This window comes from Protopterus annectens, chromosome 6.part0 (assembly GCF_019279795.1).
Source record: "Protopterus annectens isolate FY-2018-M chromosome 6.part0, PAN1.0, whole genome shotgun sequence".
NCBI lineage: Eukaryota > Metazoa > Chordata > Ceratodontiformes > Protopteridae > Protopterus > Protopterus annectens.
The window spans coordinates 912,624,453-912,648,378 of NC_056737.1; the positions used below are offsets into that span (position 1 = coordinate 912,624,453).

Below are 23,926 nucleotides of genomic sequence, written 5' to 3' on the forward strand. Positions count from 1 at the left end.
TTCTGAAACTCAAGCCAGACTTCGTTTTGCATGTGTAGAAATGTTCCTGGAAGTTGCGGCCTTTATTAAGACCTTATGCCTGTTTCAGGAATGGACCAGGCGGCTGCAATGCACCACCCATCACAACAAATCTCTTTTCAAAAGCACTTAATGTCTTGCTTCCAAAATATGCTCGGTCAGCAGAGGGCGGTAGCAATTCTGTCGATGCACTTGATTCTGGTAGTTGAGCCTCATGTTTAGGAAAATTCTGTTCATTCAGGGCATCATCGGATTCGGAGTGAGTACTGGCATTCTTCTGATCGTCCTCTGGCTGCCGATTATCTTTGTTTGTTATCCCTTGTCCTTCTTCCCGCTGTTCCAAAGTCACACTACAAGACGCTTGTGGAGCAATAAAGTATGCGCTCAGTTTTGGTACTTTTTTCAGCAGTTCACTTTCTGCAACCTCTTTCTGTCTCTCTCGCTTTCTACACTGAGCGCCACTAAGCTTTTTCTTGCCACCATTGCGGGAATTTATACTCATCCTTCTGTCTGGATGCAAAGCAGTCAGAGCAACATACCACTATGCCAAATCAGCTGCTTTGTGAAAGAAAAATACTGTGTTACCACCATACACTTTACTACCAAGGTCCCTGTGCAAAACAGTCAGAGCAACATACCACTATATATATACCTGAATGAGGAAATCATGTGTCTCATCTGACATTTTCTGTTGTGTAGAGACAGTGATAGTGCACTGTAGAAGAGAAGCTGGATGATGCAAGATAAGCAGCCCCCCCCCCCCCAGATATATACTATGTCACCTCACCTCTGCTCTCTTGTAAATAAAATAATGCAAGGATAATGCAGTTGATGCTATCAGATGCACAAATATCATAAGAAGACTGACCCACATTCAAAGAAAATACATTTTGCCAGTGGCAGATAAATATTAACTCGGTTGTCTTCAAAATCATAGGCCCCTTGAACATGAAATATACACATACTCTTTGATACACCTTCCTGACTGTATTACATTATATTCCTTGTACAATATAGTACAGTTGTTAGAGGGCATTTTAAGTGTATTGTTTTGAACATTTTTTCAGTAAACAATGAAACAAAATGCATACACCAATGACAAAACTTCCCAATTCAGAACATTTCCATCATAAAAAGTCTACTCAACCTTCTATAGTCCACCAGTATCAGTAAATATGCACAATCTCTGAAGTAGTAAAATCCACATTAAAGAAATCTGTAACTAATAAAGAGGTTGCTGCTAGCAAACAACTTTATATGTCATTGTTTCATCTACAAATAAAGTGCCTGTTGCCCTTGAAGAATAAATTGCCTTTGTTGCATGCATTAAAAACATAAGCTAGTAATACCGCAATAGGGAATGGATAGCAAACTGAAAACAGGTTCATAGTTACTAGCTATCTTTGCCAAAAAGGACTGCAGCATCCACCCCCTTTACAACACAGTACAGTATCAGCAATGCATCTACCTACTGTGGGAGTAAAACCCACAGCCTTCAGCATCAAATATAGCCCCCAAACATTCAGTGAATTCAGTTCTCACCACAGCTCTCAACCTCTTAGCAAAAAACACCCGGACAAAGCCAGTAATGGGGGAATATAGCCCCCAAACATATTCAGTTCTTACCATAGCTCTCAACCTTAGCACAAAACCTGGATGAAGCCAATAACGGGGAATACAGTCCCAAAGATAGGGATAAATTTCAAATATCCATCTTATACACTTAGAAAATTGCTAGAATAAAAGCTTTTGTGTTACCATGCACTTTCTGAAGAATATGAAGTCTGATATTCCAATGAGTGTCATTTTTTTTTAACATTTGTTAACCAGGAAAGTCTGACTTGGAACAAAAGCTAATTTTTTAGCAGAGGCACAGGGAGAAACACTCCAGACACACACACACACACACACACACACACACACACACACACACACACACACACACACACACACACACACACACACACACACACCTCTCACTGTGAAATCCCACACACACACCTCTCACTGTGAAATCCCACACACACACACCTCTCACTGTGAAATCCCACACACACACCTCTCACTGTGAAATCCCACACACACACCTCTCACTGTGAAATCCCACACACACACCTCTCACTGTGAAATCCCACACACACACCTCTCACTATGAAAATCCCACACACACACCTCTCACTGTGAAAATCCCACACACACACCTCTCACTGTGAAAATCCCACACACACACCTCTCACTGTGAAAATCCCACACACACACCTCTCACTGTGAAAATCCCACACACACACCTCTCACTCTGAAATCCCACACACACACCTCTCACTCTGAAATCCCACACACACACCTCTCACTCTGAAATCCCACACACACCTCTCACTCTGAAATCCCACACACACACCTCTCACTCTGAAATCCCACACACACACACCTCTCACTCTGAAATCCCATCTTCCACACATTACTCACTCTGAAATCCCATCTTCTGTCCGTCCATTTCAGTTCCCGCTCGCAAGTAGTCCTCGACTAAACCGAACCGCTCGCTCGCAAGTAGTCCTCTAAACCGTCTGTTTTGGTTCCCGCTCGCAAACTTGAAAATAAGTGCTGCACTGTGCGCAATGATGTCAGCACGCCCGCGACTACACTTCTTAAAGAAGAACGCCCTAAAAAAAAAAAAAAAAAAAAAAAAAAACTATTTTTTTAAATTAAATGCCCTGCCCAAAGTGCCCCCTGCCGCTTGGCGCCCTGAGGTAATTGCCTCACTTCGCCTCTCGTAGTCACGCCACTGGTCAGTGTGCAAGTGTTGTAAATAATATCAAGACGAGATTCTATATAATCACATTAAACCATCTACAGTGGATATAAAAAGTATACACATCCCTGTTAAAATGCCAGGTTTTTGTGATATAAAAAAATGAGACCACAATAAATCATTTCAAAACTTTTCCCACCTTTAATGTGAACTATAACCTGTATAATTCAATTGAAAAACAAACAAATCTGTTAGGGGAAAAAAATATAAAAAAATAAAAAATCTTACAATATGCTGGTTGCATAAGTGTATACACCCTTAAACTAATATGTTGTTGAATCACCTTTTGATTACTTACAGCATTCCGTCTTCGTGGGTACACACCTGCCATCAATTAAAAAAGTCTGATTAATCCAAATAAAGTTCAGCTGTCCTAGTAGGATTTTTCGGACATTTACTCGGTTGCCTGCTACAGCAAAAGCCATGGTTCGCAGAAAGCTTACAAAGCATCAAAGGGATCTCTTGTTGAAAGGTATCAGTCAGGAGAAGGGTACAAAAACATTTCCACAGCAGAAAGCTTACAAAGCATCAAAGGGATCTCTTGTTGAAAGGTATCAGTCAGTAGAAGGGTACAAAAACATTTCCACAGCATTGAATATACCACAGAACACAGTGAAGACAGTAATCAAAAAGTGGAGAAAATATGGGACAACAGTGATGTTGCAAAGAACTGGACATCCCTCCAAAATTGATGAAAAGACAAGACGAAAACTGGTCTGGGAGGCTGCCAAGAGACCTACAGCAACACTGAAGGAGCTGCAGGAATTTCTGGCAAGTACTGGTTGTGCACTACATGTGACAACAATCTCCTGTATTCTCCATATGTCTGGCCTATGGGGTAGGGTTACAAGACAGAAGTCTTTTCTTACACAGAAAAATATCCAGGCCCAGCTAAAATTTGCAAAACAATACATCAAGTCTCCCAAAAGCATGTGGGAAAATGTGTTATGGTCTGATGAGACCAAGGTTGAACTTTTTGGCCACAATTCCAAAATGTAAGTTTGGTACAAAAACAACACTTTGCATCACCAAAAGAACACTATCCCCATGGTGAAGCATGGTGGTGGCAGTATCATGCTTTGGGGTTGCTTTTCTTCAGCTGGAATTGGGGCTTTAGTCAAGGTGGAGAGAGTTATGAATAGTTCCAAATACCAGTCAGTTTTGGCCCCAAACCTTCAAGTGTCTGCTAGAAAGCTGAAGATGAAGAAGAATTTCACCTTTCAACACGACAATGACCCCACGCATACATCCATATCAACAAAAGAATGACTTTACAAGAAGAAAATTAAAGTTTTGGAATGGCCCAGCCAGAGCCCTGACCTAAATCCAATAGAAAATCTGTGGGGTGACCTGAAGAGGGCTGTGCACAAGAGATGTCCTCGCAATCTGTCAGATTTGGAGCACTTTTGCAAGGAAGAATGGGCTAATATTGCCAAGGCAAGATGTGCCATGCTGATAGATTCCTACCCAAGAAGACTGAATGCTATAATTAAATCAAAAGGTGCTTCAACAAAGTATTAGTTTAAGGGTGTGTACACTTATGCAACCAGCTTATTGTACTTTTTTTTTTGTTTTTTATATTTTTCCCCTAAAAGATTTACTTGTTTTTCAATTGAATTGTACAAGTTATAGGTCACATTAAAGGTGGGAAAAGTTTTGAAATTTATTATGGTCTCATTTTTTTATATCACAAAACCTGGCATTTTAACAGGGGTGTGTACACTTTTTCTATTCACTTTAATTCAAGTTAACAAGCATAATACATCTAACTTGTGAATACGAAATGTCTCATCATACGTTAACAATACTGATTAAAAATAAAATATTGTGCTGTTTAATAAACCACCTTCAAATTATTCTACAATAAACCAAATGAATAAATTACTATTACTATTATAACATAGCTATTACAACAAGATTAAAACCTAACAGTACTTTAATTTCAAAACCAGCTCACAACAATATAACTTGCAGAAAGAAGAAAAAAAAAGTCATTTCTCAGATTTTTCTATTAATTCATTACAGCCAAGTAACGGCTCAAGGTGCCTCTGTATTTGCATCCTACTGATGCCTCTAGACGTCAAATACTGCTTGTTCAGATTTGCATTGGTAATTTGAAAACCATGTTACAGGCAATGTATTAAAAGATATCATTTTGTAGCTTATACAATGACAAACAAAACTGTATTAAAATTGTTCTCTCTCTGGTGCAGGTAAAGAGATATTAATTGTTCATATAATGTTCATTTATACTGTAATAAATTTCTTGTTTTTCTAAATATATTAAGAACTAAGCAACACAGACATAGATGCTTAGCCACATAAGAAAGACCTCAACCGGATAAACAAAATGCTGTCAACAGTATGTATGTAACTTGACTGGTGGTTGAGATATTGTAGTTTACAAGATATTACAAACTTAATAGTTACAGTGTTTACAATTGCTTATAAACCCCAGTTTAAGACATGGAATCTAAAGAATACTACCACTATAAAAATAGTTTGTGCTGAAGAGTTTGTCATTTATACATCTTTTGCTACCCTTATGGTTCCAAACATATTAACATTTGTTTGAAATGTGAGGACATAATTTGATTCTATCTAAAAAGCTTAGGCTCTGCCCAAGTTGCAGTGCAAACTTCCAAAGCTTCACATTTGGGGCAGAATTCCTGCAATAAAAATAACTGTAATATGTTCTATGACGTTCTTGGTGGCATTATATGCACATCTTACACTCTTCAGTACCTTTTCACGGACATCAACTGTAATGGTGAGGTAGTGCAAGTTATGCCAGAGAGAGTAGGTCAGTACATGTGTAACATATCCAAGCATAGCTAGCTGGAGTTTTGTAAATAATTTTATGTTATTTGTATACCAAACTGATTTGTACAGATGCTTGTGTTAAAAATGTATTTGTAAAGTTGCTTGTGTTAAAAATGTATCAACAGTGGGTCCTGTGGACAGAAAAGCAATATACATGTATGTCAGACTGTATTGTGGTAAGGATGCTGGAAGAGAAGGGGTTAAATTCAGCCTAGCTTACCTTAAGAAAAATATGTTGAAATTAAATGACTTTGTTTAGACCATAAAGATTTTATCTTACATTCCTGAATGCAGCAGAGACACAATGTCTGATCTGGGTTCCTGATCTTAATTGTCCTTAGTGGTGAAATTGGTGCTACCCTGGGGTGCCAGAGAATGGCTGGTTAGCCTCTGCGGGAAGGGTGAAAGTATGTTTCTAGTCAGGTGGTTAGTGTGGGAACCACAGAGTCAGATGGCTAGATGTGATTTCACGCTACAGCCAGCACTGAAATTATTTTAGATATTAGTGAGAGATGTGATAGTGGCACTCAGCACTCTGTCTTGGACCTCTCAACAAGACCACTCATCCATTTTATCTTGCCTTGCTTTAATACATAACTAGGGAATTGTAATTCTTCAATCAGTTAGGAGAATAGTGAGATTGAGTAAAAGTATTGTTTTTCTGTATCTGTATGAGTCTTTCCACCTGTATTATTTTTTTTATATTTCCTGTGAACTGAAACTCTGGAGTTTATTGTAAATAAACATTCAGTATGTTCATGTTTTGTATTTTATTATTAAATATATCTAAATCTTTCACTGTGGTTGTTTTTTTTAAAAATAGTTTAACCTTTGAGAGAAATTGCATTTATTTGATGGCACTTTGGGCTTCTTGCTCCTGAAATTCTTGCTGTTTGGCTTGGAAACACTACCGTTTGTATAAGTATTAATGTTACTAAGAGTAATTGGGTACCCTGGTAACAGCCTTAATGCAGCTGGCCAGTGGCAGTGAATCCACCTTATAGTCTGGGCAGAGGGAAAATAGCTGGTAAATCTGTGCCAGCCTTTCCCAGGTGTGTGTGTGTGTGTGTGTGTGTGTGTGTGTGTGTGTGTGTGTGTGTGTGAAAATAAAATCTCAAAGAGTGTGTGTGTCAGCTATTTGGAACAGGGACACAGAGCACTTGTTTCTGCAGAGAGAAAAGTGGAGACTTATTTGGAGCCTGGAGAGGAAAACCCAGCCCCGGGACTGAGTGTGCTCCCTGCGTGCTCTTAAGGGAAATTGTGCTTGGTGCAGAGAGCTGCACCTGAAAATACTGTGTGTATCCATTTGTGTTCCAAGTGAATGTTCCCCATTAGTGTCAGTGGTGAGGATTAAGGCTCCTTGATTACTGGCCCAGAGGAGAGATGTCACATATTGATGGGATATTAATTGAACTTCTGTAGCCTGTAAGCAGTTGTCACTAAGGGTGTGTGTACTCTCAGCAGCCACACGGTAAACATACAGTGTTTCATTTTTCACACAGTTTTATTTATTTTTATTAGTTTAGTTTAGTCAGGGAAAGCAGGCAACAATGTCAGCAAATGATAATGGTAAGCTGATGGTGAACCAGTTGGCTAAGGTGTGCAAATCCAAATGAGTGATGCATGCCAAGCTGACTAAAGAAGAAATTATTTCAGCCTTAATCGCAGCTGCAGCACAGACCAGCAACCAGAAGATAACCAGTCTGGTGATGGGGATGTACAGCCCTCAGAAACAGGACAGTTTACCCTTTCCTCAGGGATATGAAGCCCATCTGGAGTTAAAGAGTCTTGAACTGGAGGCCAAATGTTTGGAATTAGAATCAGCAGAGAGAGAGAGAGACTGCGGAGTTTGGAGGCCAAAGAAAATGAGAAACAGAGTCAACATGAGAGGGAGATGCTGACTCTTTGTCAGGGTCATGGAGGCAATGGGGAAGGGAATAACTGAACCTCAGAAGCAATAAAGGTCAGTAAATGTCTTCCACAGTTTACACAGGATGATAATTTTGATGGCTTTATTCATATATTTGAAAGAGTATGTAAACACTATAATGTTGACCAAGGGCTCTGGGTACAGTTCCTGACCCACTTACTCCATGGTCAAGCTATAACTGCTCTTTCTAAATTATCTGGTACTGATTGTTTAAACTATGATACAGTGAAACAATGTTTATTGGAATGTTTTAGGTTAACATCTGATGCTTACCTAAAAAAAGTTTTGTGAGCATAGACACAAGGCAGATGTGAATGCTTATACGATTAAATCGCTGAGTTAAACACTTATTTTCATAGGTGGGTGAGTGGACATCTGTCACCACTTTTAAAGGCTGGCAGACCTTTTGGTGAGGGAACAAGCCCTTAGCACTTTGCCTGAGGACATGCCAGACTAGGAGTGTAACTCTGCAGATGAGCTGGGGAGAAAAGGGAATCTCTATTTAGCAAGCAGGGCATCACTGCAGAAGAAGGAGATACCCAGTGCTGCACATGGGTCTAAGGAACCCATGGTGGGCAGCCTAAACCAACCCAACAGAGTCCATCAGTAACAGGGGAAGCCACTAGTTCAGGTACATGGCCAGGATCAAGGTTTAGATGTTTTAAATGTAACCAGTGGGACCATGTAGCATACAGAAATCCATGAAAGCAAGGTTGGGAACAAAAGGTGAGGGAGCTAGCAAGTGCGAATAACACAATACCAGTGGTAAGCTGTCTGCAGACAAGGGTACCAAACTATCACCAGAATTTGTATCCTACCTTAGTGGATGGAAGACAGACCACTGCTGAGAAACACACAGCCTCTGACATAACCATTGTGAAGCCTACAGTGGTTAAGTAAATTAATTTCAGGTTATTTTTCAAAGTTAGCTGGACTAAGATTAACCTCTTCTTTTCCAGGATCCTCTATTGCAATATATTCATATCAGCTGTTACAAAACAGTCTGATATACATGTGTATTTCTTTTCTGTCCAGCAGGACCCACTGTTGGTACATTTTTTTTTACACAAGCAACTTTAAAAATACATTTTCAACACAAGCACCTGTACAAATCAGTTTGATATACAAATGGCATATAATTCTTTACAAAACTCCAGCTAGCTATGCTAGCACGTCACACGTCCAGACTCCACTCCTCCTGGCATAGCTGGCACTACCTCACATCATCACATCTCTCCCCCTTTGAAGACTCAAGCTAGTTTTTCAAATGATCTTGGTGAAACCATGCTTGAGGGAAATGACCCTGTCTAAATGTCCCTATTAAAACTGCTGGCCCAGATTCACAGCATAATTATTGTAATGTTCCATCGCATAAAAACATAACTATTAAATATACTCATTTAAATATATAAAATGTCCTTATTATATGATATAATGACATTATGCATGCTCAGACCTCTGGGCATATACTGCTGAATCAAGGAAAGACAGGCGGGTGATGGTTGTAAAGGGACAGTGATGTACAATTATAATCTAACCAATACTCAGCTGGAATGTGTTTTGCAAGTTGACAAATACATATAAGATCAAATCATTTATATATGAAAAGTGCTATTTAAAACAACTGCTTCCTTGACAATCAACCAGACAACCACAAAGAACAGCTTCCATGCACTACTAGCAAATATAAAATACAATAACACCTCCACAAAGCAATACATTACAGCTGACACAGCAACTATATATTGAAAAGGAAGTATTTTACTTTATATAAACTAGATGGCAGAAGGTGAGAAGATTATTCAGTTGGTCTATAATTTTTCTAAAAAACACAAGAAAAGGAACAGTAACCAATAAAAAACAATTCCAGGCCAGAACCAGCCGAAATCCAAGATAAAATAAATGTTTTTTTAATCCAAGGTGAACGTAGATAGCACAAAAGACCAAATTGATAATCCAAGGCACCACACACAATCCAGTTAAGCGCACTTTCACTCTGCTAATGCAAAGCTTCTTCAGAATTTAAATAACTGTTCTCCATTTCACTCTACTACCTGCTACATGAACAAACAGCTTTATGCCTCTGGGAACTTTAAATCAACTTCATTTTCAACTACAAATTACAAACCAATACTAACATTTCCATGTAAAAGTGAGACCCGGGGAGAACAGTTATTTAAATTCTGAAGAAGCTTTGCATTAGCAGAGTGAAAGTGCACTTAACTGGATTGTGTGTGGTGCCTTGGATTATCAGTTTGGTCTTTTGTGCTATCTACGTTCACCTTGGATTAAAAACTCATTTATTTTATCTTGGATTCCGGCTGGTTCTTGCCTGGAATTGGTTTCTATAATTTTTCTAGCTAACTTAAGTCAGGTACTCTTCCCTTTAAATATAATTTAAAAGCATCAAATTACTTTCTTCCACCCATTTAGAACAATTCCAGCTATTTAGTGCTCTCTACGAGGAAAAACATTTTCCTCATATCAAGATCAAACAGCATTTCCTTTTTATACAGACCACAGCCCTCCTTTCCGTCCATTTTTCTAAAATTATGCATTATTTCCTTTTACTGTTTTAGATGCACAAATCATGCCCCCTCTCTTCTTTCCTCTATAATTAAAAAGCATTCATGCTCTCAGTGCTACTCCCACATCCCCAAAGACATGCTGCAGGTGAATTGGACACGCTAAAATTGGCCCTAGGCATGAGTGCGTGCATGTGTGTGTGCCTTCTGTGGAAGTTTGGGCTCCGGGCTGGCAATTCAACACCATAAAAACTCCACTGCCAATCATGAGCGGACAATGTGATCCACTGTGGTGACCCCTAACCGGGAAAAGCCGAAAGAGAGACAGAGAGAGAGAGCTCTCACAGTCACCCCAACATTATACAGTCCTCCCCTACTCACCTCTTCCTAAGCCATACTGCAAGCTCACATCTACAACATCTTACTTATTTTAAGATATTTATAGAATTGCCCCCAGCTGCTGTGTGTTCTTGGCCCAGCGTCCTGGCTAATCTCTCCAATCTGAGTACACTGCTCTAGGACACAGAAACTAACAACCTGAAGAACAAGGACCCTGTCCAAACTCCCTTCAGTCTCCACAGTTGAGCAACCTATCCCTGTACTTTCTCAGTAAAGGGAGCATGAAAGTATGTGTCTAAAACTATCACGGCCAGTATAGCCTATAACTTATTATTAGATTTAGGTGGTTATAAAGCACTAGCCAGGAAAACCAGCAGCTTTACTTCCTCCCTACTCTGTAACCAGTCTAATCTACTTTTTCCACCATTTAAAGACACTCAGAACCACTACTCCTTTTCTTGCATTAGGAACCTAAACTCCCTCCTTTTTTACCCTGCTTACAATAAATTAATTTGGGCCACCAGGTGGCAGATATGTCCCTTCCAGGCCTTAAAGCCTTCTCCTGACCTGTACTACACCTTTGCTATATACAGTTTTATCCACAGACTTGCTATTAAGCTGTAGCCCATAACATCTATTTATTTTTATGGTTAGCTCTCACACACCCTCCAAATAGCTCTATTATCTACTCTTTTAATTTTATTCCAGTATTTAGGGTTACCTACCTACTATAATCCCTGCTTCAACTGATTGTTCTTTTCAGCTCCTTACCTCTCTTGTCTCTATCCGCTCCGTTCGCCCTGCGGGCTCACTCCGCTCCCCTAACCTACCCCCAATTCCCACCCACCCCTACTGCTCCTAAGCCTATACATCCTCACCACACCCTCTTCCTCTCCAATCCAATCACAATAGTCATCTTGTTAACATTCTACATATACTTCTCTCTAATCACCCCTAGTATAACTCCTCCCCTTTAAAGAACACCAGTAAGCTTATTAGTCACTATGCAAACACGACCTTTCCAAATCCAACTAAGGCTCCTAATCATTGTCTTTCTCCTACTTTCTCTAACAGCAGCCTACCTGCTAACCTCATATGAACAGTCAAAATATTTACAGCTGAACTTCCCTAATGCACAAACAAGTTCTATACCTCTAATTAACTCCCCGGAACACATAAATATAACATCTTTACCTAGCTATTTACCTGCTAAATATCACAGACTGACCCATATCAAATACAACTATCTAAAACCTAAAAAACCTCTTCACCATTACTTTAACCTCCACAATCCCTTAAACAAACTATTACACCTCTCCTTACTAGATGGGGACATTCATCCTAACCCAGGACCAGGGCAAAAAACAAGCACAGAACCACAAATTCATGTTCCCGCTACCCCAAATATCCCATCTAAATCTCCCAATTCACTATATATACCTCACCTCAAAATTCACACCATAAATAATAAAATTGCCCACCTCCATGCTCTCCTGGGTGTTCATTCCTTTGATATACTTTGTTTAACAGAAACATGGCTAAAACCCACTACACAAGATGTTGAAATTATTCCATCTGGGTACAACATCTTGAGACAAGACCGCAAAGTAAAAAAGGAGGGTGTGTTGCTATCCTCTATAAAGAAGGGCTACAAATATCTATACTAGATCTTGGTTCCTCTTCTGAAAACAATGCAGAAATCATTAGCACCAAACTTCAACTTAATCCCAGCAAATCCCTAAATAGAATATGTATCTACTTGCCCCCTGGTAACAACATCACCACTCTGGAAGTTATCCTTGCTGAACTCTCCACAAAAATTCCCCAAGAGACAATAATTATTGTAGATTTTAATATAGACTGGAAGGACTGCTCTACTGAATCACCAACCTCCCATATTAACCTTAATGGCTTCTCACAAACAATTAACTCCCCAACCAGAATTAATAAACCTAATAACAAAGAATCCATCCTAGACTGGATTCTAATAAATGATCACCAACAACTCTATAATGTAGGAATCCTCCCTGATGATGTAAGTGACCATTCTCTCACTTACATAATCAGGTAAAGGTCGAGCTCACACAACCCAACCATATATAAAACAATAAGAAGCAACAGAAACTTTAACCCCAATAACTTCCAAGCTGAACTAAAAGAATGTGATTGGTCACCTATAAAATACCTTCCACTTGACGAAGCAACAAACTACTTTAACTCAAAATTCTTAACAATCCTTAACCATCATGCACCAAAGCGTTCCATCAAAATTAAATCTAAACCTGCCCCATGGCTTACAAAGAAAACCAGGCAGAAAATTCAACAGAGAAATAAAATGTGGGCACTATGGAGAACAACTAAAAACCCGTAGACCAACAACAATTCAGGCAAAAAAGAAATGAGACTAAGAAAGCTATACTCAAAGATAGAAAAACTTTTACTTCCACCTCCAACAGACCAACCAAAATAATCCACAAAAGTTCTGGGCTAGCATAAACAGACTACTTCAACCAGGCCAATCCACAACACCACCCCTATAGGATCAAATTCCGACAATCCAAAGCAAACTGCTAATGCTTTTAATACCTTCTTCACTGAGACCATCCAAACACTTGCTAATCAACTAACAGCCAGTAGCTCTGCCCTTCCAACCAATACTACTAACTCTTTCCCAACTCTAAACCTGCAACCTGTCCCAACTTCCCTCATCTGCAACCTCTTAAGTAAACGAAAACCTACTAACCCCTCAGCTGACCAGCTACCTGCTGAATACCTGCAAAAGGCAGCCAAAGTCATAGCTTATCCTTTATCATTGCTGATAAATAGAACCATACAAGAAAGCACTATTCCCACCATCTGGAAAATCTCCTACATTATACTCCTACACAAGGGTGGAAACTCCAGTGAATATTCTATCCATCGTCCCATAGCTCTACTTTCCCCATTAGCTAAAATAATGGAAAAGTGCATCCACAGACAGTTACTAGACTACCTACTCCAGAACAATTTACTGGCCAAATCTCAACATGGCGTCAGGCCTTTCCACAGTACAACAACTGCACTCCTGTCCTTCACTGACAGCATCAATAAAAACTGTAATAACAATCTTCTCTCTTCAACACTTTTCATCGACCCTTCAAAAGCATTCCACATGGTCAACCACCACTTACTTCTCTATATTCTAAAATCCTTCTCTCTGGACACAAAGACTATAAAATGGTTCCAGTCCTACCTTGATAATAGACAGCAGGCAGTGCTATGCGACAACAACCTCTCATCCCATCTCTCAGTTACCCTAGGTGTTCCTCAGGGCTCTATATTGGCCCCCCCTCCTTTTCTCAATATTTATCAATGACCTCAACCTAGCTATTCCTTTAACTAACTGTGTACAATACGCAGATGATTCGACAATAATCTGCTCAGCTAAATCTCAATCCCAACTATAGACTCTAACTCAGACAATGTTCAATAAAACAGAAAATTGGTTTCTACAACGCTGCCTCCTCTTGAACCCCCCAAAAAAACCAAACTCCTCCTCTTCACTCCTACCCGTAAATCACTCCCAATGAACTTTTCAGTCTTATCCAATAATGGTACACTCACATCTCCCGATCCAACAACTAAACTTCTAGGGGTAACCATTGATAACAACCTGAACTTTGAAACCCATATCAACAATACCATAAAAACTGTCAACAGGAAACTAGGCTCCCTCTATAGGATAAAACCCTTTCTCTCCCCACTAGCCAGAACCACTATTGCCTATTCCCACTTTATCTCCACACTTCTTTATGCTTCTTCCATATATACTCACATGTCAAAAAATAACCTTAACAAGTTAGCCAATGCTTACAATAGCATTGCCAGATTTGCTACTGCTTCCTCCTTTAGGACCCATCACTGCCATAATCTGAAACAATTAGGCTGGTTAGAGCTTCTGAATCAGATTCACTTTAAACAACTCACCATTGCGCACAAAACCCTTTTCCAACCTACCAATACTTGCTAGTCTCATTACCCAATATAAGAACCTTTCAACTTTACGCTCATCTAATAAACTACTTGTATCAACATGTAAATCTAATAACATGGCAGGAGATGCTCTGTTCTCAAATGCAGTTGGAAAGTATTGGAACCAACTCCCCCATGAACTTACATCACTGTCTTCATTTACACTTTTAAAACACAATCTGAAACTCTATCTTAAATTAAAACCCATTGGTTATGTCCCTGTACAAATCCAGTCTAATCTCATACTATATCCCAAATACCCTCTCTTAAGACCTAATTCCTGCTCTGTGTCTTTTTAGATCAAGGCATATCCTTGGCAAAAACATATCTTATCCTAATAGAGATAATTTAAATACCTAGTTAAATTCTTCTGCATATACTTCTAAAGCATCCTACCTAAGGCAGGCAACAAGTATTGTTTAAACTGTGAGCATAGCTGAACTGTTGAAACTTGAAGTATCCATTTGTTTAACAATTACTTTCTAGTGACTAATGAAGTCTTGTACATAAAGTCTAAAATATCTTATCTAATGCTTGTAACATGTTTTTTGTGTAAACTGTGAAGATTTCCTAAACTGTTTAAAATTTGCAGTATTTAACTGTATAACAACTAGTACCTGTATGTTAGTAGTCTAGTAATCTCTTGGAGCTTATCTCCCCGGGACTCTACTGAAAATGGACATAAATCCAGTTAGACTATCCCGGTCAACAAATGTAAAATAAAATAAAATAAAATGATTTTACTTTCTCTGCACCTCTCTAACCTATTAAACTATTTAAACCAGTCTACTTGCATATTTATTTATTTTATTTTACAGCTGGTTACCGGGAAAGTCCAATTGGACATAGGTCCTTTTTCAGCAGTGGCCCGGGGAGAAAAGCTCCACAGATAACTTTTTACAAACACAATAATAGTTTACAATTTAAGTTCACACAGTACAGTACATTTATGATAAGTAGCATTATTTAACATTTGACAAAAAATGATATAGTAGCACCAACAATTATAAATCTTAGTTGCACCAGAGAGTAGATTTTACATTATTGCAGCTACCATTAGATACAGCAAGGGTAAGATATGGATAGGTCTAATTATAAGAAATGTGAGGAGAGAAGTGGGGGTGGGGTGAAGGTGTAATTGATAAGCACAGAAAAGAGATATATAGTGTAGGAAGGGAGGGGTGCTAGTATTAGCATGCACTGTCACATTTGCAGAGCCATGAGTTCACCAAATGTGATTTTAAGGACTTTTTAAATTTGAGTATGGAAGCTGTAGCTGTGATGGGGGGGGGGTTGTTCCAGTGTTTGGCTATTGTGTTAAGAGTAGAGGGATGAACCTGCTGCATTATTATCTTTAGTTACTTTGAGGAAAAATTTGTTAGTGGAGAGTAGGTTTCTGGTACAAGAGTATGGAATTATCAGATCTCATAGTGAAGGGTCACAAACCAAAAACACACAAAAAAGAAAACGAAGATGCTCAAAAGTAAAGTGCAAAGACAGCTTTACTGGTGTCTCCTGGTACCTTGGCTAAAAAGCCTTCAAGGGATAGTCTGTTACACCAGAAGCACATTACTTATATTGAATCACATATTTATTAATTAAACTAATTAATTAAATTATGCATCCATTTCATTTAAAGTGACTTTGAACCATTCTCAAAACTTCTTGTTAACCCATTTCCCAGCCCTGCATTCTTATTAACTAATATTTATACATTTTTTATAAAAAAACTTTTAAAGTTAATTTCTAATAACCTACTGATACATTATTTCCTACCATTTACAATCAAAAATTCATACTATATTTATATTTAAATACTCATATCAAATACATGTTCAGTTTGGATGAACTTTTATGAAAACATGAATTAATACCTCAATATCTTTCCATCTCATGCACCAATATTATATATTGATATTTACCTCCAGGTTGAGACCTGAAGGAAACAAAGTATTAAAATTAATGATGAACCTGGTTTCCAAGGGTAACAACTTTTTATAATAAGCTTCCCCATGTGGATACAAGGGCTTGGCCAACACACTGAAGAATAAAGATGAATCTGAACCTGCATGACTTGAGCAAAAATGATGTGCAACTGGACTATCTAATCTACTATGCCTAATGTCCCCCATACGTTCTAGGATGCGTTTTTTTTTAACTTGTCTCTTAGTCTGTCCAATATACCATTTTTTTAGGTGAACATTCACATCCTAAAATATAAACTACTCCACTCAACTGACATGAAAAACTTTGTGTGGCCCTATAAATTCCCTCATCCTTAGCCATGTTTCAGATAGAAGTACTATATTTGAGATGCGTCAGTATTAATGTTTAGTAGCAGATCAGTAACATTAATTCCTGGAAAAGCAGGGAAAACTGTTGGGGTGTATTTGTGTTGGGAAGGCTATTAGAAGGATTTGTGGGTCCAAGGTTTGGGTGTATGTCTCTGCTAACTGACAGCCTTGATGCAATGTGTAGAATTAGTTTAATGATTTTGGTGTGGTACTTATTGTATAGTAAGGATGGCTTATCTGAGTGCTGGCATGGTGGGGATTTAGTAAAATGTAGTGGTAAGTTGCTATATGAAAGAGAGCTGGGTGTATGCAGTGTTTGAGTGAAGTAGAGTGTGTAGCATGTGTGAGAAGCTGTTATTGGTTTAGTGTGGTGATAGGAAGTGGTGTATGTAAGTAAAGTAAGAGTTAAGAATGTGAGAGAGGAGCATGTTGTAACTTTGTTTTAAAGGTAGAGAAGTGAGAGGAGTTACAGTTGCAGGAGTTAAGGTGACTATGTCTAATATTACATATTGGTGGGTTTTTACTTTGTGGGATAGGCAGTGTTACTTGCTTTGAGCAGGTTGTGCTATAATAGTGGTTTTTACCAATGCATTTTTTTACATTTCTTATATGGTTGTTAATAAGCTGTGTTATGATTGGCTGATGCATAACCAATCCAGACATGTGGTTTGGTATTTAAAAGCAAGGCTGTGTATAGTGTTTTTATATTCTGATGAAGTCCCTAGTTTGAGGGACGAAAGCGCTCAGTATCTTATGCTATGTAATAAAGGCAGGTTTTGTGGCTCTCGGATCATTTCCTTTCATTTCGTTTTTTTTTTCTTTTGGTCCATTTTGTAGTATTCAAACCAAAACAGAAATTAAAGTGAATCAATGGAAACATTGCCATTCATTAATAAAACTTAAAGCCATCATCAGACACGCTTTGCAATTATCTAGAAATACATTCTTTGAAATTATGCAGTGCATTCAATACAAATACAGGTACAATTATAGTTAAACCCTTTCTTGAAGTGTAATATCCATATGGCAGCAAAAACAAACAAAAAAAAAAACAGTTAACAGTCACTATGAAAGTTAAATCAGAATCAGTTCTAGAGTAAAATTAATTTGTTTCATTTTAGGGTACCCATCTGCTTGTTCCACCGCTTCTCTGCTCTGGAAATGACCCTATCAACAGTACTCAATAGTAACAGCATGTTTCACCCATCTCACAATTTAATACTAGTCTGCAGACAGCAGAGTCATAATCCATTACCTTCTGTACCTCAAAAAAGTCATTACAGTATTCACCAGGTTTTTTTGGTTTAGGCAATTTAGGCAACTTACTTTGAGAAACTATGATTCTCTGTTCTGACTGCACACAGTACATCATATAATACATAATAGCTGTAAGGAATTAATTTGTAATATCAGACTATGACACTTTTTAAAAAATTCAAACATTATCTTAGGATGTGAAAGCAAACTACAGGAACTTATAAAATTTAGAACCACAAAATAAATGGAGGAAAATCCATTTAACTTATAAAATTTGGTAATTGTACATTTAATCCATCAGAAAACACTCATTAACTCATGTAGCAATGGTGTCAACATTAAATTAATTCACATTAGTCAAGGAACATCACAAAAATGAGACTACAAAATAGCTAAAAGTGAAGGATTGTAGGTTGACTTTAGATGTCTAGTCAAACAAATAGTTTCCTGACACCAGTGAAGTTGAGCTATTATATTAATATAGTTTGGAGATCAAGTATATATAGATAGATAGTTACCTTAGAAATACTAGAAAAACTGTATATTTCTAGAGAAAATGTCAGAAAATTAAAAAAAATAACATGGCATTATAACCTAGCTTAAGTTGTTTTTTTTTTTTGTTTTTTTTGGATGGCATGCCATATATTTTTGAATAAACAATTAAATGTATTCTCCCATTTACCACTTAGTACAACTTACGGACTATCCCAGCACTTAAAAGGTGCAAAGCGAACAGATTAATCCTGGATAAGATGTCAGTCTACTGACAGACATACACATGCCTACAGGAAATGTGAAAGACTAAAAATTCACCTACAGTACAACTTTGGAATAAAGGAAGTAACTGCAGCACATGTCAAAAAAAAAAAAAAAAATAATGTGGATAAATTAAGAACATGCATATACCATACAGAAGGTACTAAGGCTAAAAACACAAACTGGTGAACCACGTATTGTGAGGCAACAATGTCAGCACTGCACTGCTATACTGGCAGAATAATAAAAAATAACTTTTTAAAATGACTATTTAATTCAAACCTTAAAACAGTTTGGAAACATATTTGAGCATTTTTTATTGGTTTGCAATAAAAATGTTCATCATTCAACCTTTTTTTCTCATTGCGCTTTGAATGTTCTGCACCCCCAACACCATTATAATCTCCTCCTCTCACTCCCTCTCTCTTTATATGTGTGTGCATGTATATATATATATATATATATATATATATATATATATATATATATATACTGGCAATGGTGCCTCTGCTCAAATCTAACATTGTATAGTAATCCTACATAGGTATATTTATTTTCTACATAACCCTCTGTCAAACAGGTGACAGACATAACTAAACCGAGTATTAGGGATGCAACATTCTGTTAGAGCTGCCACCTTTTTAGATGCCCAGTGAGGAATATTTTTTATAGAAATATGAGATTTTGCATGACAAACCATGCCCACAACTGGTACAAGGGACTGAACTTCCCTTTGCTGAAAAAAACTTAATGGGAGTTGTTTCTGTGGTGTAATGTTATATTATATTACGTCAGCTGCAAAATAAATAAATAAATAAATAAAATAAAAACGTGTTTATGCAACTATAAGAGAAATTTTAGGGAACGGTTTTTGTCCTAAAATCTCAGGACACTTCCATTTTCCACACACTTCCTGCCCAAGCTGGGACAGGTAGTAATCATACATATAGATAATTTGGTATTATCTTCCACATTATCTCCCATCACTGCGTATATTAAAATTTGCTGTGCAATACTGCCTTTCCCTTGGAATTATCTCACATTTCAAATTAAGCTTTTAAAAATGCGCACTTATAACCCTAATTTAGAAACCAGACGATATTCACAAAGTCTAGTCAAATGAGAACCTGGTGAATGATGTCATAACAGGAACCTCTGATTTAACTATAGACAAAAAGCAGCACTTTTGTTAAAATAGTAGCAAGATACTATAAACTACGCATATTTCCTTTAGAGGTTGAGAAACAAAGCACATTGTAACTAATTCTAATAGACGCATTTACTAACAAATATTGCGTGCCCTGACTGGAACTCTGATGTGGGAGTCTCACTACGTGATCATACTTAAGAGTGACTAGGGGCTAAAGTTCTTTTTATGTACGTGTGTGAGGCGAGTACCTCTGCAATGGTGTAATTTAGAATATCACAAATATCAACATATAAAATAAGCTCGTTGCAGAGTACGTTTAAAACTACTTACAATTCGAGGCAGTTACCAACTTGTTACCACCCACCAATAACATCAGCCTGAAAATTTCAACCCCTATAGGTCAGCAGCTGCCGGCAAGGGTGGAGAAACAGAAAGACATGTACGAGTCAGGCAAGCTGGGGTCCGTTCTCAAATGTTTCCGTGCCACAACTGACTCCAGAAAACATTTCCTCTGACTGTTTGCACGATTTTGATAATTGTTAATAAAGTGAGCGCCAGGCTGTGTATATTTGCATTTCCTTCCATGCAAAATATACGTTAAATATAATATTTTGACAGTGTATGGAGCGTACCTTTTACACATAATATATGGTGGCATTAATGCAACATAGCTTCACAGATATGTACTCATAGCCCAGCAGTTTCCAACGTTGAACAAGGAGGACTATGTGTGATGCAACAGGAACCTGATTTGCTGTTGCACTTTGCTTGCGAAAAAAATGATGCATGGACAAGGCGGGGTTTGTCTGATGCAACTGGAGTAAACCAGCAATTGCTGTTTTCGTTTATATATGGAAGAATAACGTGTCTTGCCGGTACGAGTACATTTCTCTCTAACTGTGTAGACAGGTTATTACTTTGTCCTAGTGGTTTGTTGAAAACTAATAGAAATGCTATTAATCACCTTCGGAGTGATCATAGTCTTGTTTTACGTATGTGGTATACCATATGGGATTGGTAGTATTTGAGGATATGACATCTTAACTAAAGTCGGGACACTGGCTAATATTTTATTGGGCTCATAGAAAATTTCTAACTTATGTTTAGATTTGTGTCATGCTTCGGCACCGTTTATTTGCTGATTTGTAAACGTGATTAGCTTGATTGGAGAGCTGCAGTTACAGCACTGCTTAATACCTCCTTGACCCATAGCTCTCAACCTTCCATCTCTAAAATGAGGAACACTAGCCCTCATAATGTGGAACAAATGGGCAAAATGTGGAACACATACTAATGGCTTACTAACAGCTTCAACTAGGAAGGTCATAGGATGGTTAATATGCTGGTTTTACTTACAAAGAAGATCTTTAAATTAATTAATATGATTCGTTTCTATTTACAATGGATTTCACTTAAAAAAAATTCCTAACACTGAATGTGTGACAGTCTTTCACTGTGGAACTTTGAGGAACATGAACTTTTTAAGACCCTAAATGAGGTAAACTTGAGAGGTATGCCCTGACCTGTGAATTAAGACTAAAATATCCGTCACATCCTTCTAAAGAGCACGTGTTTGTTTTTAGCATTTTACTGTGTGCAGATTAATATTTATGCTTCCCTATGCACTAAGGCTAAGATGCTTGAAGGAAACCATTGATTTTAAATGGGCAGATCATTTCTTGTGACTGATTCATTTTATCCTCCCTATAAGGAGTAAAACAGCAGATAGTACAACCCATACCTCTCAACTCTCCCTCATTGTTTACTCAAATTATAGATGTGCTCCCTCTTAAAATTGATTACCTTTGTAGAAAAGATGGCGAATTGTACTTTATTAACTCTAATTATTGTCATTATTTATTAACTTATTTTACTTCAAAAACTGTATATCAATTGACATTTTCTTGTTCTGTCAATGTCTCAAGTTGATACTACTACTTTTTAAGTGTCCCTGATTATTAATTTGGCCCTGATTCTATTGATCTTTGTCCTAGATTGGTTGAGAGCTATGGCACTAATTTTCTAGCTGCACTTTCCCCAGTTAAGAGCTTTTGCAGTGAATGAAAGAGTGGGTGTGGAATGTCCAGTTATTCATACATGTTTTGATGAGCTTATGAATAGGGTGGCAAGATGAGACTTTTGACACCAAGTCACCAACATGTTCATGGGGATGTCCCATTTGGTTGGAGGGTGTGGCTTTAAATTTAAGCTGCATTAACTGGGGATTATAGGGATTCAGCTCCTCATGAATATACAAAAGCAGTGTGAGACGCATCTAGTTTAGGGAAATGTGTGATATGTTGTAGACTAATGTATTGAGAACTTCCAGATGTGCAACAAACCAGTCATTATTCCTCAGAGCAATTTTTGGAACCTGTCAGTTAAGAGTGTGTTCTAAGGTATTTTCAGGAACTTTGCTCCTGCTGGAATTGAGAATGATGGAACACATAGCTCTTAACCTTCCAGCTTCAAAATGTGGAACACTATCTCTCATAATGTGGACCAAATGGGCAAAATGTGGAACACTTACTAACTACTTCAACTGAGAAGCTTACAGTGTAGTTAAAGTGCATTATACAACGACCCCCCATTAATATTCAAAAACGTGCACGCTGATTGGTCAGCATGCACGTTGTAAATCAGAGTTATAGTAATGGAAAAAGGTCCGGTCGCCCGGACTTTTTCCATTACTATAACTCTTTTTTTACAGCAACGGAGAACGCAAGATCTTCATTGCTTCACACTGTCTCGCTATGTTAAACGAGTTTAACATAGCGAGACAGTTTGTAAAAAGCAACGGAGATCTTGCTTTCTCCATTGCTTTTTTCAAAACTGTCTCGCTATGTTAAATGGGTTTAACATAGTGAGACAGTTTTAAAAAAAAGCAACAGAGATTCTCCGTTGCTTTTTTAAAGCTGTCTCGCTATGTTAAACCCATTTAACATAGCAAAACAGTTTGCAAAAAGCAACAGAGATCTTGCTTTCTCTGTTGCTTTTGCCCACAGCTCTGATGTACTGCGTAGGCATATGCATGTGCAGTACATCAGAACTGCTGCAAAATACCAGACAGCTGCAGAAGGGCAGCAAGGAGGCATTATACAATGCCATTTTTCTTAAATAATGTCATTGTATAATAGCAATAACCCACTTCTGAGTGTGGGTAATGCTGGATTTACCCTCAGTTGGCTTTGTTTGGCCACTCGGGCTTCGCCCTCGTGACCAAACCACACCAACCATGGGTAAATCCAGCATTAACCACACCCAGACGTGGGTTATTGCTATATTATACAACGACCCCTCCATTAATATTCAAAAACGTGCGCACTGATTGGTCAGCGTGCACGTTGTAAAGTTATAGTAATGGAAAAAGGTCCGGTCGCCTGGACTTTTTCCATTACTATAACTCTTTTTTTTTATACAGCAACGGAGAGTGCAAGATCTCCGTTGCTTCACACTGTCTCGCTAAGTTAAACGAGTTTAACATAGCGAAACAGTTTATAAAAAAGCAACAGATCTTGCTTTCTCCGTTGCTTTTTTCAAAACTGTCTCGCTATGTTAAATGGGTTTAACATAGCGAGACAGCTTTAACAAAAAAGCAACGGAGATTCTCCGTTGCTTTTTTAAAGCTGTCTCGCTATGTTAAACCCATTTAACATAGCAAAACAGTTTGTAAAAAGCAGCAGAGATCTTGCTTTCTCCATTGCTTTTGCCCACAGCTCTGATGTACTGCGTAGGCATACGCATGCGCAGTGCATCAGAACTGCCGCAGAATACCAGACAGCTACAGAAGGGCAGCAAGGAGTCATTATACAATGCCATTATTTAAGAAAAGTAATTATTTTTTTCATAAATAATGTTATTGTATAATAGCAATAACCCACGCCTGGGTGTGGGTAATGCTGGATTTACCCACGGTTGGCTTTGTTTGGCCACTCGGGCTTTGCCCTCGTGACCAAACCACACCAACAATGGGTAAATCCAGCATTACCCACAACCAGGTGTGGGTTATTGCTG

General features: G+C 38.1%; 2 protein-coding genes across 2 annotated transcripts in view; one reads left to right on the plus strand and one right to left on the minus strand.

Annotated features, from left to right (window-relative positions):
* The window catches only part of WDR25 (WD repeat domain 25), a 1,080,771-nt gene extending 1,060,217 nt beyond the window's left edge, over window positions 1–20,554 (minus strand). Inside the window, exon 1 of the mRNA XM_044074562.1 lies at window positions 20,243–20,554. The gene's annotated coding sequence lies outside the window, so the exon portion shown is untranslated. The remainder of the gene's footprint in view (window positions 1–20,242) is intronic.
* Window positions 20,555–20,674: 120 nt separating this feature from the next.
* The window catches only part of WARS1 (tryptophanyl-tRNA synthetase 1), a 572,087-nt gene continuing 568,835 nt past the window's right edge, over window positions 20,675–23,926 (plus strand). Inside the window, exon 1 of the mRNA XM_044074563.1 lies at window positions 20,675–20,787. The gene's annotated coding sequence lies outside the window, so the exon portion shown is untranslated. The remainder of the gene's footprint in view (window positions 20,788–23,926) is intronic.